General features: G+C 47.1%; 1 protein-coding gene across 1 annotated transcript in view; it reads right to left on the bottom strand.

The window, feature by feature from the left end:
* Window positions 1–13,038, bottom strand: part of SCN3B (sodium voltage-gated channel beta subunit 3) — a 64,656-nt gene that overhangs the window by 10,972 nt on the left and 40,646 nt on the right. Inside the window, exons 4-7 of the mRNA XM_072884363.1 lie at window positions 9,266–9,425; window positions 8,566–8,663; window positions 7,574–7,715; window positions 6,724–6,793 (exon numbers count right to left, since the gene is read on the bottom strand). The gene's annotated coding sequence lies outside the window, so the exon portion shown is untranslated. The remainder of the gene's footprint in view (window positions 1–6,723; window positions 6,794–7,573; window positions 7,716–8,565; window positions 8,664–9,265; window positions 9,426–13,038) is intronic.

Raw genomic sequence — 13,038 nt, 5'->3', positions numbered from 1 at the left:
CCTGCTGACATTTGTCCCCTGGGCTAAACAGTACTGGGTTCTGTCTGTCCAAACATGTCTCCAAAGCCTCGAGTTTAGCTCGCTGAAGATGCTGACTTTGCTGGCTGCTCCCCCCTCCCCAGCCTCTGAGATACCATTAACCCACTCTCTCGAGCACTGTATTATCCCGGGAGCTATCCTGGAAACAGCCAGATTCCAATTCTCCCGTACTGCCAGCTCCATAGGTAGCCCCAGCTTTCTAGGAGAAATAAGGAAGAAGCTACTGGATCATGCTTTACTCCAGTTAAATTAGATACGTACACGCAGATATGCACCCACACGCAGAGCTGTAGGGATACGTGCACATCCAAGGTGGCTGTATTGGCAAAACTAACCAACCTTTTCTTGGTTGCAGAAGAAAAACTGTAATCGCAATAAAACGATTTACTCCAGTTTATACAGACTGCATGGAAAACTGGCACTAACATGCACTGCTTAACGATTTGCACATCCTCCCTGAGGCGACTAAACGTTCAATTACATTGCAAATTTCAAAACAACAGCAACAGGACACAGTAGAGAACTTGCATGCCTATTAAAGCATACGCTTTGGTGCCGTAAATCGACTTAGCAGCAACGTATTTTCTCCGCTCATATTAACTCCATTACATTCATACTAACTCTGCATGAATGTCATTTCCTCCTCCTCCTCCTCCTCTTGTAAACAAAAAAGCCACTTTGAAGGCTGGTCTTCACGACAACATTAAGGGAACCTCGCTAGGAAAAGCGGTGCTTTAAAGAGGCATCCTACAAGAGACAAGCACCAGATTTGGTGGAGAACCCAGCTGAAGACAACATGGAATGGAAGCACCTACCCCAGACCACCAACACGACCGAAGACGCACAAACCAGCCTTGGCAGCGCAGCCATTGTTCCGAGCCAGGAGCGACTCTCAACCTGGGCAGAGGCTCTTTCGGAAGACGCTGCCGCTCCCCTCCTCGCTGGGGACCCAGCGCAACAGGATGCCTCGGGCTGCCGGCTGCGCCGCGCCTCTTGGTTCGGACCCGACGGCGAGAAGGGAGCCGAGGGGGTGGGCGGCAGCCGCGGGCTGACTCGGATCCGAGGGCGCCGTCTCCCCGGCACGGGATCCACGCAAGGGCAGGGCCGGGCCGGGCCGGGCTCCCCCCGGCGCGGGCGGCAGCACCACGGACAGGGCCGCGGCCCCGGACAGCTCCGCGGCGCCCGCAGAGCGCCCCGCTCCCCGCGGCTGCTACCGGCGACGCGGCGGGCGCGGCCGCTGCCTCCGCTCCGCGCAGGGAGGTGCCGGGCGCCGCCGGGGCGCGGAGCAGCAGGTGGCTGCGGGCAGCGGCGCGGCTCAGCCCGGGGCTGGGAGGTGGCCGCCGGCGGCCCTTTGTTCTCCGGCCCGGCCGGGGGCAGCGCGCATCGCTGCGCGGGGGCGCAGCTTCCCTGCGTGCCGCGGCCGGCAACGGCTGCGCGGAGCCCAGCCTAGCCCGGGCGGGGGGCACGGCCGGCGGCAGGCATGCGCGGGCGCCTCCCTCCCTCCCCCGGCCCCGGCCCCAACGCGGGGCGCGCCGGGCTCCTCCCGGCAGCGGCGAAGGAGCCTGGGGCCGCGCCGTCCCCACCGTGCCAGCAGCTACCCGGGCTGCGCAGCCCCCCCCCCCCGGGAGCCAGCAGAGGGGTCAGCGCTCGGGCATCCTCCTTGCCGGCTGCACGGACGTGGCAGCTTGGCTAGAGGAGCTGGAGAGCGGGTAGCGGCATCGTTCATCCAGCCTCCAAAACAAAGCCGAGGGGGGAGAGCGGGGGACAGTTATGCACACGGGGTCACAGAAGGGCCTCCGCCTCTAATGAGTTTAATACTAACGTTCGCACAGCTCTGAAGGTCACCGTTGGAAATACTGGGAAATCCTCTCTCCTCATGTTCCAGTCTGATTCCCAGGAGTTTAATGCCAGCAGCAGGCTGGGCTTTCTCTTCTTGGACTGGGGCCACCGTGCCCTGAAGGGCTTCTCTAAGTTTGAAGGTCGCAGTGGACAGAGAGGGAAAAACAAAGTGCTTGTTAAATGTGCGCCCTCTTCTTAAAGCATCTGCTCTGATGTCAGCTCCATAAACGGCAGAATCTATTGAATTAAACCTGCCCAACCCCATCAGAGAACGACACATAAGCAACTCGCAGTGTCAAAACTCAGAGCGCAGACAGTGAGACCCACCCAAACAGGGAAATTTGCAGCCATCAGAAAGCATCAGCTTCGAGCCCTTCAGCTGTACGCGGACCCTCAGCTGGGCCCAACACTGTGGTCCCTTACCACAGCCCTGTGGCCTCCCGGCACTGCCTGGCACAGGGGCTTGGTACTAAGGACACACACATGCAGTCTGGTCCCTACGCTGCTTAAACGAAGCAGGCACAGGACAAAGACAGCCAACACTTTTCCTAGACATCATCTAATCATGTTTGTATCAGCAAGCTGCATTCATCATCTGCCAATAGCCACGTACAGAGCAACTGCTTCCACGTCGCCCTTTATAGCCTCTACTGTGACAACTCCAAGTAATTCCTAGCTAAAGACATCTTCCTAATTCCTTGTTCTGCTTCATTTTACTGACTGGACATGTTAGTCTGCTCTGCTCCAACCCACGTCCAGCTGTGATCCCCAAAACCTTCGCAGCCCTGAAGTACTACAGCAGGGACTGACCAAAGCCACGACAGTCAAGCCACGACAGTCCCTACGTGCTGGCCCGTCAGGTTTCACTCGCTGCCCCGTCTGCTCCTAGGCTTCTTTGGGTTACTGTGCACTCCTACCAGCAAACTAATGAAATAAAGCACCTTCTAATGTATCTCCAGGAGCCAGGTGTGACTACGGAGACCAACAGCTTGCGAGTCAGTGGCCTGCAGATACCAGCAACACACTTCCAATTCCCCCCTTAGAAGCCATCCATCATGAACATCCAAATCATACAATCTGACTTTTCTCCACAGGAAGACAAAATGGCAGCCACGATACCCAGAGACGATGGAAGGACATAGCCTCCCACATTAAGCCATTTGCTTTTCTCCCATTGCCCCTTGCTACATTCACAACAACTCAACAAAGGGAAGGGCAGGCTAGGCCACAGGATTTGCTCCTAACTCTTCTGGAACAATCCAGCCTGTGCATGGCAGATGAGTGCTGATGGTGGGTTTTTTATAGACACAGGAACTACTGGACAATGTCCCTGGCTATCTCATTTGACAACCACCTGTTTCACGAGGCACAGTGGAAATCACATCTGTTCTCAGGAAGCCAGGTGCACTGCCAGAAAACACAGAACACAGATCAGCAGAGCTATATAGTGTTTGTGCTACGGCTGCTCTAATTACATCTATTACGGAGAATCCTGCCAGGGAGGAGAGAGAGGGTCTGAGAGGATTAAGAGGAAGCAGCAGCTCTACAAGGCTGATTCGGTCAGCAGACACTGATAGACCCTTCACCCTTTCTACTCCTTTCTTACCCCAGCCCTGCCATCAGGTGCCTTGGTACTCCCCCAGGTAGAAACAGAAGCCTTTTTCTCCTCTAACCCCAGGCACCCCAGAACTCACCTGCCAACCGATTTAAATTACAGTGACAAACAAACATCCTAAAAAAGTAATGAAGTAAAAAGTAAAAGTCCCTCAGAATCGCTCACATACAGACCTCGAGCACTTCATGCTAGACTGGTCTTTTAGCTGCTATTTGAAGAAGGGAAATTGGGCCCAGAAGTGAAGAAAATCTCTGGTGAAACTGGGCTTGGATTTGGGTGGATTATAACACAAAAAGCCACAGGCCAGGAAAGCAAATGGAGATCACACCCTCTCCCCCAACTCTGGAGAAGTTTATTCTTCACCTAGAGCATGCTTCATGTACTACGGACAAAACCAAAGGTGACTTGAAATAAATACTTGTAGTTGGTCCAGTTTATTAAACTGCCAGAACCTGCATTGTTTGTTTTTCTTTTTTTTTCTTTTTTTTTTTTTTTTAAAACACACACACACACATAAAGAATTCTCTGGACATATTCAGGGATACCGTATGTTTTTAGAATGAAAGGATAAGATACTTTCATTCTTGCTATGAGCTGGGCTTGGCTGGGCACCACTCCAACGTCTCCACATGCCTGTTTTGAACAGGCAACAAACACTGCGCAGCCCTCTTCGGGAAAACTTGCAAATAAACGGGATGCCACATCGGAAGCCTCTTTCAATTTTCAGCCCTGGTGTGCTGCGAAAGAGGAGAGCACATATTCTTCAAACTCCATCTAATGCAAGGATGCACAGCTGCTCCTTCTTGCCCTAACACAGCCCTGATGCCTCCAGTGAATAGGCTGGAGGACACGTTCGACCCTTAGGGTGCAGGATGCTCGGCACCACAAAGCTCTCAGCCATTTTGGCACTCCAGGAGAAATGGTGAAGAGAACTGAATGTTGAGAGCGAGAAATCTTGAATGCTGCAAGCAGCCCAACTTATCATGCGGGGGTTGCTATGGCAACCCACCCAGTTAATGCTTCACAGGAGAAAGGAAAAAAAAAAAGGGGGGAAAAAAAGAAAAAAGGCTGGCACTTTTGCACAGGCACAACAAGACGAGGAGATAAAAATAATGACAGCACCCTGCCCCCACTACTCCCTCACTCTTACGGTCCCTGAGCCAGGCTATGGGAGTGGGAACACAAAACCTGCGTGTCTGGCCTCCCTGCAACGGCCATCTTGGCAGCTTCCTCTGCCATCCGCAATCACATCAGCTCGCTTCAGTGCAAATGTCCTCTTTATTGTGCAGCTAAACATCAGCAAAGCTTGTTCCTTGCACAGCCCTTCCTGGCCGTCAGGAGCCAACACATACCCACCCACTGGGATCAACAACCACCCCAACCTCAAGGCCACCAGAGCTGTGCAACAACCGAGTAACAGCAGCGCAAGCCCCGGATGCACAAGTGCTGGAAGAAAGAGCACAAAAAGGAAGAGAGCACCCTTTCCGCTTGCTCACTGCTGCTCCTACAGAGCATCCTCTAGCCAGTATGAAACCAGTAATGGTCTGCAGAAAAGTCACACAGGATAATGTATACCAATTTAAAAATGTTGAATTTAATAGATGTAGGCATCCTTCCCATGCACTTTAAAAACCATTCTACAGAAATCTATAGCAAAGGAAGACTTCTCCAGTTGCCTTTACAGGGTGCCTGGAGGGGTTATAAAAGCTCATTCAGTTTTCTCTTTTTCCCACTCAAGTTTAAAATGTGTCCTCCATGTACCTGCCAACATCTGGATCCCCATCATGTAGACTACAGACAACTCCAGCTGTACTCTTCACACATCTTTCCATCTGTAGACCTACATTCCAGCTGACGCACAGTTCCCAATGCCGGGGACTAGGTCTGCAGCGTTCAGGTGCACCCAGCCCCAGCTGCATGCCCTTCTCACACCACCCCCACCCCCCCATATTCAAGAAGGTAGATCGCCATTAATGCTCTTGAGATGCAAGTACCCAGAGCGACCGTGCTATTTTACAAGCTCTCTCTATACAAATACCTGCCCGCATTTGCGCTGCACCATTTTTTGCCAGATCTACTTCCCCGTGCACATACCCCTATGATTACTGAAAGCTATGCTCCATGCTGAACAACCACTCTGTTTTCTGTCACATACATGCTGCAGAACCTCTTTCCACTATATACAGATTGTGCATGTTCTTGATGTACTACTGCTACCTGAGCTTGGCTTAGCTTGCTTCACGCCTGCGGAAGAGGCCAACTGATTTCCAAGGCCTCTGTTCTGGATGGGCAATATTCTGACCCTTTAATGCTGGGCTGCTCTCCCTTTCTGCTTTCACTGAGGACCCACAAGGCACAGTCCCTTTGCCATCCGTGTCTCCCAAAGAAAACACAGGCTGTACAACAATGCCTCTATCTATCCTTGGCTCTGAGGATTGTTTTCCTTTCAGGACTAAGAATGAGAAGGACTAGATAGTAGAGAGTCCTCCCCTCTGTGAACAAGAAGTAACTGCCCTGGCAAGCAGACTGCCTGGGCTGTTTATGAGCCTTTAATGCTTTTCATAGCGGTGCTCCCTGTCAAGAGAAATACTTCTTCAAGTGCAGAACAGTCTTGCATAAGCCAAAGTCTGCACATGCCCAGAGGACTGGCAGGGCCTGGGGACTTTGATCCCTCTGAGCAGCAGGTGCACTCTGAAGGCTGGGCTGAAAATTCTCCCCTCTGTGTCCAAGAAACACACTGAGCTACATTCCTGCACGTTGCTAACACTTTGTGGGCAGCAACTAAACAAACACATTTTTTCAGACCTTTAATACAGGCCATATTTAGAGGCGCGTTATTGTGTACATCCTGGAAATCTAAGCCCTGGTGTTGGTCCAGGTACTTTTGGGGTGCTGTTTTCTGGGACTCAATGCCAATAAAATCAAGCAGTGCACATGCACATAGGCAAGCCTTTGGTAAAACAGCACTTCCGTTACAGCACACAATCTGGAGTCTAATGAGGTGGCACTTTCACAGATATGCTTTTAGGTCCCTCCTCAGCTCATTCACTTCAGCAGCGGATGGAAATCCATTAGCGTGTCGGATTGCCACACATATTCATTCACATTTGCTCATTTAATTTCTGAATTCTTACTGCTAGTAAAACACACCAATGCATCAATTATTTTAGCACCATGCAACGTTGCCTTTTTGTCAAGAAAAGCTTGTTCAGCAAGCGTTACCATCTTACCTTGGCTGCATTGAAGTGCTAGCTGCTGCTTTTTTCCTTAAACGGTGAACAAGGCTGAATCTCCTCCCAGCTGTCAATAAACACAAGCATACAGCTTTAAGTTCATTTCCAAGTTCCCTACAAGAAAGCTCTGGGCTATTTCTCAAATGTGGGTTTTTTTCCACAGGAAATACAAAGGATTCTAAGAGACTTTTTTTGTACTGGAGATGTTTGGTCAGATGTAGTCATTATCTTGCAGAATCAAGTCTCCCATTGTGAAAGAGAAACTTTCTTAGTCTTTGGCTATGTTCTACACCTTCCATTTGTGGGTTTCCAACTTTCTCCTCCTACTAGCACAACTGTCATAATCTTTCATCTAAAATGACAAGCACATATGTAATACATTAGACATCACACAAGAGAAAGGAGAAACAGTTTTTCCAGCTTCAACATGACAGAATTGAAAGGTCTTTTTGTCTTCTGACAGTGAGGAACATCTCCCTGGTCAAATTCAAAGGTGCTGTGTAAAACAGAAGTTACGCAGAACTTTGAATCTGTAAAACATCACTTTCTCCTTCAAAACCACCATTTTTCAAAGGGAACTCCTTGCTAGCGCTGCACCATCTAAGCAGGCACCTTCTCCTGGCTAGGTATTCTGCTACAGTTTGCTTACTTTTTGTAGTTGTTTTATTAACTTTAAACAAAGAAACAACCAGAAAAAAAAACCAAAACAAATTTAGACTAATCATAGGTTTCCATCCAGAGGCCAAATACTGTACAGGAAAGGAGAGATTACATGGAGAAATACCAAGGGAGGGGCGGGGGGGGGGAAGGGGAGAGAGAGAACACGTATGTGCACGCATGTACGTACATACGTAAGTGTGTGTTGCAGGCAGGAGGTAAAATATGCCTGGTGCTGTGCTGTGCAATCCTGGGAAACAATGGCACTGTTCCTGCAGCTCCGGCAGATAGCGCTGTCCCCTCTGCGTCGCCGGAGGTAAAGCCAAGCTCCTCTATTCAGAGACATTTTTCAGGCAATAGATCTTTGAGCTAGAGAAACTGTGTCACTGCTTCTGTGTTCTCCTCGTCTTTCTAGCTACATCCACTTGTCATCTGATGTTATTACTGTTAATTATTCACCTCAGCGAGACCCCATCACAGACAAGATGCTTTACAAACCCTGGACTAAGAGCTCAGTGTACCCCTTCTGTCCCATGAATTAATGACTCTGAGTTCTTCAGTGTCCCAGCTGGTGACTGATTAAAGTAATTTCTCTGCAAAAACTCTCTTTAATTTACCTACAATAGATGATGTGTCTGCATCACTTACACCTTTTCCCCAGTTACTGTGAATCTCTACAGAAGTACATTAATTGTCCTGGAAAAAATGGGGGTGCAAACCTACATTAAAGACACATATGGTAACTGAATCAGCTGCAAAACTTAACACTTTGTGTGCAAGTGGAAATACTCCCCTTTCACCCTAAAAAGCTGAAGTTCTTGATTTAGCAAAAATCCCTGCAACAGAATAGCTTTTCCGTTGGTGCCTGTCAAATTCTAAAAGCATTTGGCCATAAAGGACTTGAGTGATGCACAATCTCGATACGGGCTTCAGGATTAGATTTCTGTAACACGATAGAAGCAAGAGGGATGCAGAAATTCCTCTCCAGACTAAACCCTGAATCCAGTACCAACTCTGCTCCACTCCACACGCTTGTCTGGCCTTCGCCCTCTCCCTCGTTCCTCCTGCTTCACGTCTTTGCCCTGCCCGACTCCTGCCCCTCCCACAGGAACCCTTACTTTCTCTGTCATTCTGCTTTGCCTGTGCCTTTCCAACTCGTTTACCATTATCTGCAAGCCTTACCTGCCCTTGTTCCCTCTCGCTGCCCAGTTGATGGGCACTTACTCTTCGCTCCATGGGGTCTCTAAAGATCAGGTGGTTTACATTGAGCAGAGAGGACACTACACAAAAATAGACTGTATTACATGCAGTAACCAATTACAGTGAGTCACTACTTTTTACAAGAAACTACAGACTATACAAAACACTGGCTTTGGCTTTATTTAAAAGGGCTTTTAATTAAAAAGCCCAGTGCTCTGAGAAGAATGAACCCGTAACTGTCGATACCAGGTACAATCTCACTGTGTTCCTGCCAGATATCAGCCAGTCCTTTAAGATAAATAAAATAATAAGAAACCAAAAAACGTCTGAGATCGGACAAGCTGGAAGGCACAGGGAATAATTCTGTTCTACCAGCAGACTTTGAACAGAGCACAACAAAACCACCCTTAGCTCTGCAGCCAGCTGACACAATAGCCAGCTACCTGAGTCATGTAATTGCTTGAAGGTCACACAGGTTGCTTATTTCAAGGTCAGCTGAAAGTAGGTCATCAGCTCAAGTCTGTGTTTTGGCAAGGACAAAAAATTAGTGCCAACTGCCAGCAACGTATGGAGGATGAATCAAGTTCAAGGGTGTTCTTGGTCCTAATGGTCAGATGCCATTATTACCTGCCCACCCCCAATACTAAACAAAACCAAACCCAACTTTTCAGATGGTACTTACATTGGAAACAGAAACAGTCTCCTTCCAGTGCTAGGGATGGGGCTGTCCAACTCGGGAACAAGGGACACTGTTGATGTACGCTCCCCGATCACTCATACATGCAGAAATACAGAACGTCGGCACAATGCTTCCAGAAGGCCGTTATTATGAGTACCGCTTCCTATTAAAAAAAAAAAAAAGGTATTTGTTATTACTCATACTTGAGAGAGAAGCTTGCTGTTCTGAAGAGAATTAAGTTTTATCTGCAACTTACAGAACATTTTCTTTATTGTTACTCTTATGCATACATTTGAATAATAAAAACAGGAAACAACTTGGACTATAATCTCTTTTTCTTTCATATCTGTATAGATCCAGCATCATAGGATCCTTGTCCAGGTACAATTATCCAGTGATAACAGCTGATTTTTGATAAGGAGTCATGCTGATCGTATCAGAGAGAGAACACTATACAAAGGAACACTCTGCGCATATATTCCACTCAAAGAGATACATATATATCACTCTATATAGAAGTGGTTGTGCTGGAAGCTGTCCTCATGGTCACAAACGCCCCATAAGAATGAGGTGAAAGGCTACTTATGTGACCCACTAAGCAGTGGCGCGATCACTTCCATTCCAATGGCACTACACATGGCCACCAGCCCCTAACAGCACGTGAGTTATTAAATTCTGATCATTCATGCACTCAGGATGCTAGCAGCACATCTACAGCACCTAGTTACTACTTTTGTTATGCAATGTAAACAATCCTTGATTAAAAACATTTTTGGAAGTACAGGTGTCATTCTAAAACCCCAAGACATTTTATATTATTAAGACCGTCTATGGGCTTTTCTGTACAGGATCAGCAGAACGATACCTGGGAGGCTGAGGGAAGCAGAGATTGCTCTGAACCCTCACGTGTGGTGAGCAAACCATGATGGGGTGTCCACCTTTTGTCAAAAGTGCCTTTGAACAAAGCATTTGGAGGGGAGACAAAATTAACTTTTTCTATAAAATACATAAGCTGTATGCCAGAAATTTCATGACATTCAAAACCAAGCTGTGCACTATAAAACAGAGCCCTGACAGACGCTCTCAGTCAGCTGCACTTAAAAGTACTCCATTTGTCTGGCAAGGATTACGTTCTCATCTCCTGCATATAACTGTTCTCCCTGCTCAGCTACTCCACGCTCCCAGACAGCCACGGTGCAAGGTGCTCAGTGGGGTATGGATTGCTCACTACAGAGGGCAACTCCCTGTGCTTTGACAATAATCTTTCCTCCTCCTACACCCATCCTGATGTAAACCATACAAGGAATGACGCTTCCTAACAAAGGAGCTGTTTGGTCTATAAATAGTCTTTTTCTCACAGACCACAGATATTACCACTCTTTCCCAGCACTTAAGAGCAACAACAGACAAATAACTATCAACACTGGTTGTTTCTCTAAGAAATGAAGAAATAAAGCACATCAGTGCGAGGTACTGAAGGCACAAGCATGAAGCTATTTCTGAGGCAGAAATAAAGTTTCACACATCCTCAACAAAAGCTGGAAGGTTATTTCAATTCAGAAAGAAATGTGCATTCTCCAATATGCCAGAGTGCTCCTAAACTGTAACAGAGTATATTAAGTATGATTTTCTTTTCCCAACTACTGTGGCATCCATAAATGTAGAATCTGAAAGACGATACAGGCAAGTAGGGTCAATTCTGCACTTCTGATTTCACTGGGTACTACATACGTATTCATCCATAAACGAATAAAGTCTTTTAACATCTGAACCCATGAGGTGTCAAATCCTTCCTCCCATGAGGAAGAGTGGAAACAGAGGTAGATCAAGGTGAAGTCATTTGCTCAAGGCCACAGATTAAACCTGGGGTTGAGGTGAGGGCCCTTAACTTCCTGTTTCCTGTTTTAATGACCAGGTTACAGAGCCTCCGCCCCATCACTGACCCCCATACCTTCGTTGTTGTCCCATGATCGCACATGGGCTCATTTAGCAATATCAGTCTTTCTCCTTCCCTTATGCATCTTGCTCAGCAAAACCTTCTCACCTCATTTCCCTTTCTAGGCAAAGCTTTACAGTCTCTTCTTTTCCCCATCTTGTATCACGCTCTTGGAACGTATGGGTGCCAACATGCAAACAGGAAGCGCTTTAGTACTTTAAAGTACTGAAAGCCTTTGCTGGTGATAGTAGCATCCTCCTACCCTAGATAATTTCACAAGCAGCTGCAGGGCACACTGCAGCAGCACAGCACAAGGTCCTCCTCCCTCACAGTTCTTCTGTACAAGAAGTAGCAAATGCCGTGAAAGGCCTGTACAGAAGAGGGCAGTGTCCAAGGGTCTACTCTTTTGACAGAAAAGGTTAGCGACATCGGTATGCTCATTTGCAAGAGACAACTGATTACATGCAGAAGGATGGGGGAGAGCAAAATGAACACTAGGCTGGTCAGTCTAGACCAAAGCAAATTTTTCCGTTTTAACTTCAGAGAGTCCTTGACGGACTGAAATCCAGTAATAAAAAATCAGCTTTCCTCTTGGTGATATCTCAGAATGAAATATTTCATGCTTTTTTTCTTCCTTCTCTTCCCATACTTTTTTCCTTCTTGGGGCATTAAGTCATTTGCATTTAATGATTTGCAAATTATTAAATATGCAAATAGCTACAGTTATCTATAAACTGACTCCATGTTCTGCTAATTTACTGTTTTCCAGTGAAAATAGTCATCGGCCACCTTGATAAACATTCCATGCCTCACACTCAAAACAAGCATGAAACGGAGCAACGCCGAACACAAGTCTGGGAATCCACGGCACAACTCCAAATGCAGACTTAGATTGATAAGGAAGATCTAATGCAGTCAGGAATATTTCCAGCAGCATATAGATTTTCCTGTGTGTTATTTTAGTCTCAAAGCCAAAATGCTGGCTTGGAAGGTTCAAGTCTTCCGATTACATTTGGAAAATACAACACAGACAAATGCCCCACTGCGAGAAGGAGCTATCTCCTTGACTTGTTCTAGATTTGATCTGAGTATTGGCGTTGTCACCAAAGGGATCTACTTATGCGAACAGTGGCAGCATTTCCCAGTCACATTGAAACACTATCACAGAAAATAAAAGAGCTTACACGTTCAAAGAGCCTGCACAAACAGCTCTCAGACAGCAACGCCTTCTCTGGCCCAGTCTACTCGAGCAGAACTCGGGCTTAGCAATGGAAAGTACTACCTGCCATTTATTGGAGCAGGCAGAAAAGCTCATCAGCTGCATGTTAAGACTGTCCATTCCTAATTTCTTATTTCCAGCTGCTTTAAAATTATTTTAAAAAACACTTTGTTAAAAAATTAATAAAAATTTATGCTGACCCCCCCCAATATAATTATTAAGAATTTGAAAAACATCAGTCAGTTTTGATTCCACCAACTACTATTTCATGGGGTGTCTCTATATTCCTAAAAAATCTCCCTGAACACCAAACTGCAAATTCTTTTCAGCTCAAAATGTAAGAAAAAGTAGTATCATCAGATACGTATGTGTTAAACTGCATCAAAGTGCTGAGCAGCAGCCGAGAGAAGCAGAGAGAAAAATCAGAAGAGAGTACAAGGCATCGCTAAAGCAGGTTGTAGGAGAAGATAGCACAATTACGGGTTCACAAAAAGTGGCTGGATGCATTAAATAGCAGACCCCAATACTCACCTCAGCAACAAGAAAGGAATCTTGGGAAAGGAGATGTTTTGCGCCTGTGTCCTGCTCTAATGAGGCCAACCCAGTCTTGGTTTTGTCTGG

This window comes from Ciconia boyciana, chromosome 20, assembly GCF_034638445.1.
Source record: "Ciconia boyciana chromosome 20, ASM3463844v1, whole genome shotgun sequence".
NCBI lineage: Eukaryota > Metazoa > Chordata > Aves > Ciconiiformes > Ciconiidae > Ciconia > Ciconia boyciana.
Note: the sequence above shows the minus strand (reverse complement) of the source record. Positions and strands in the feature narration are given on the sequence as shown.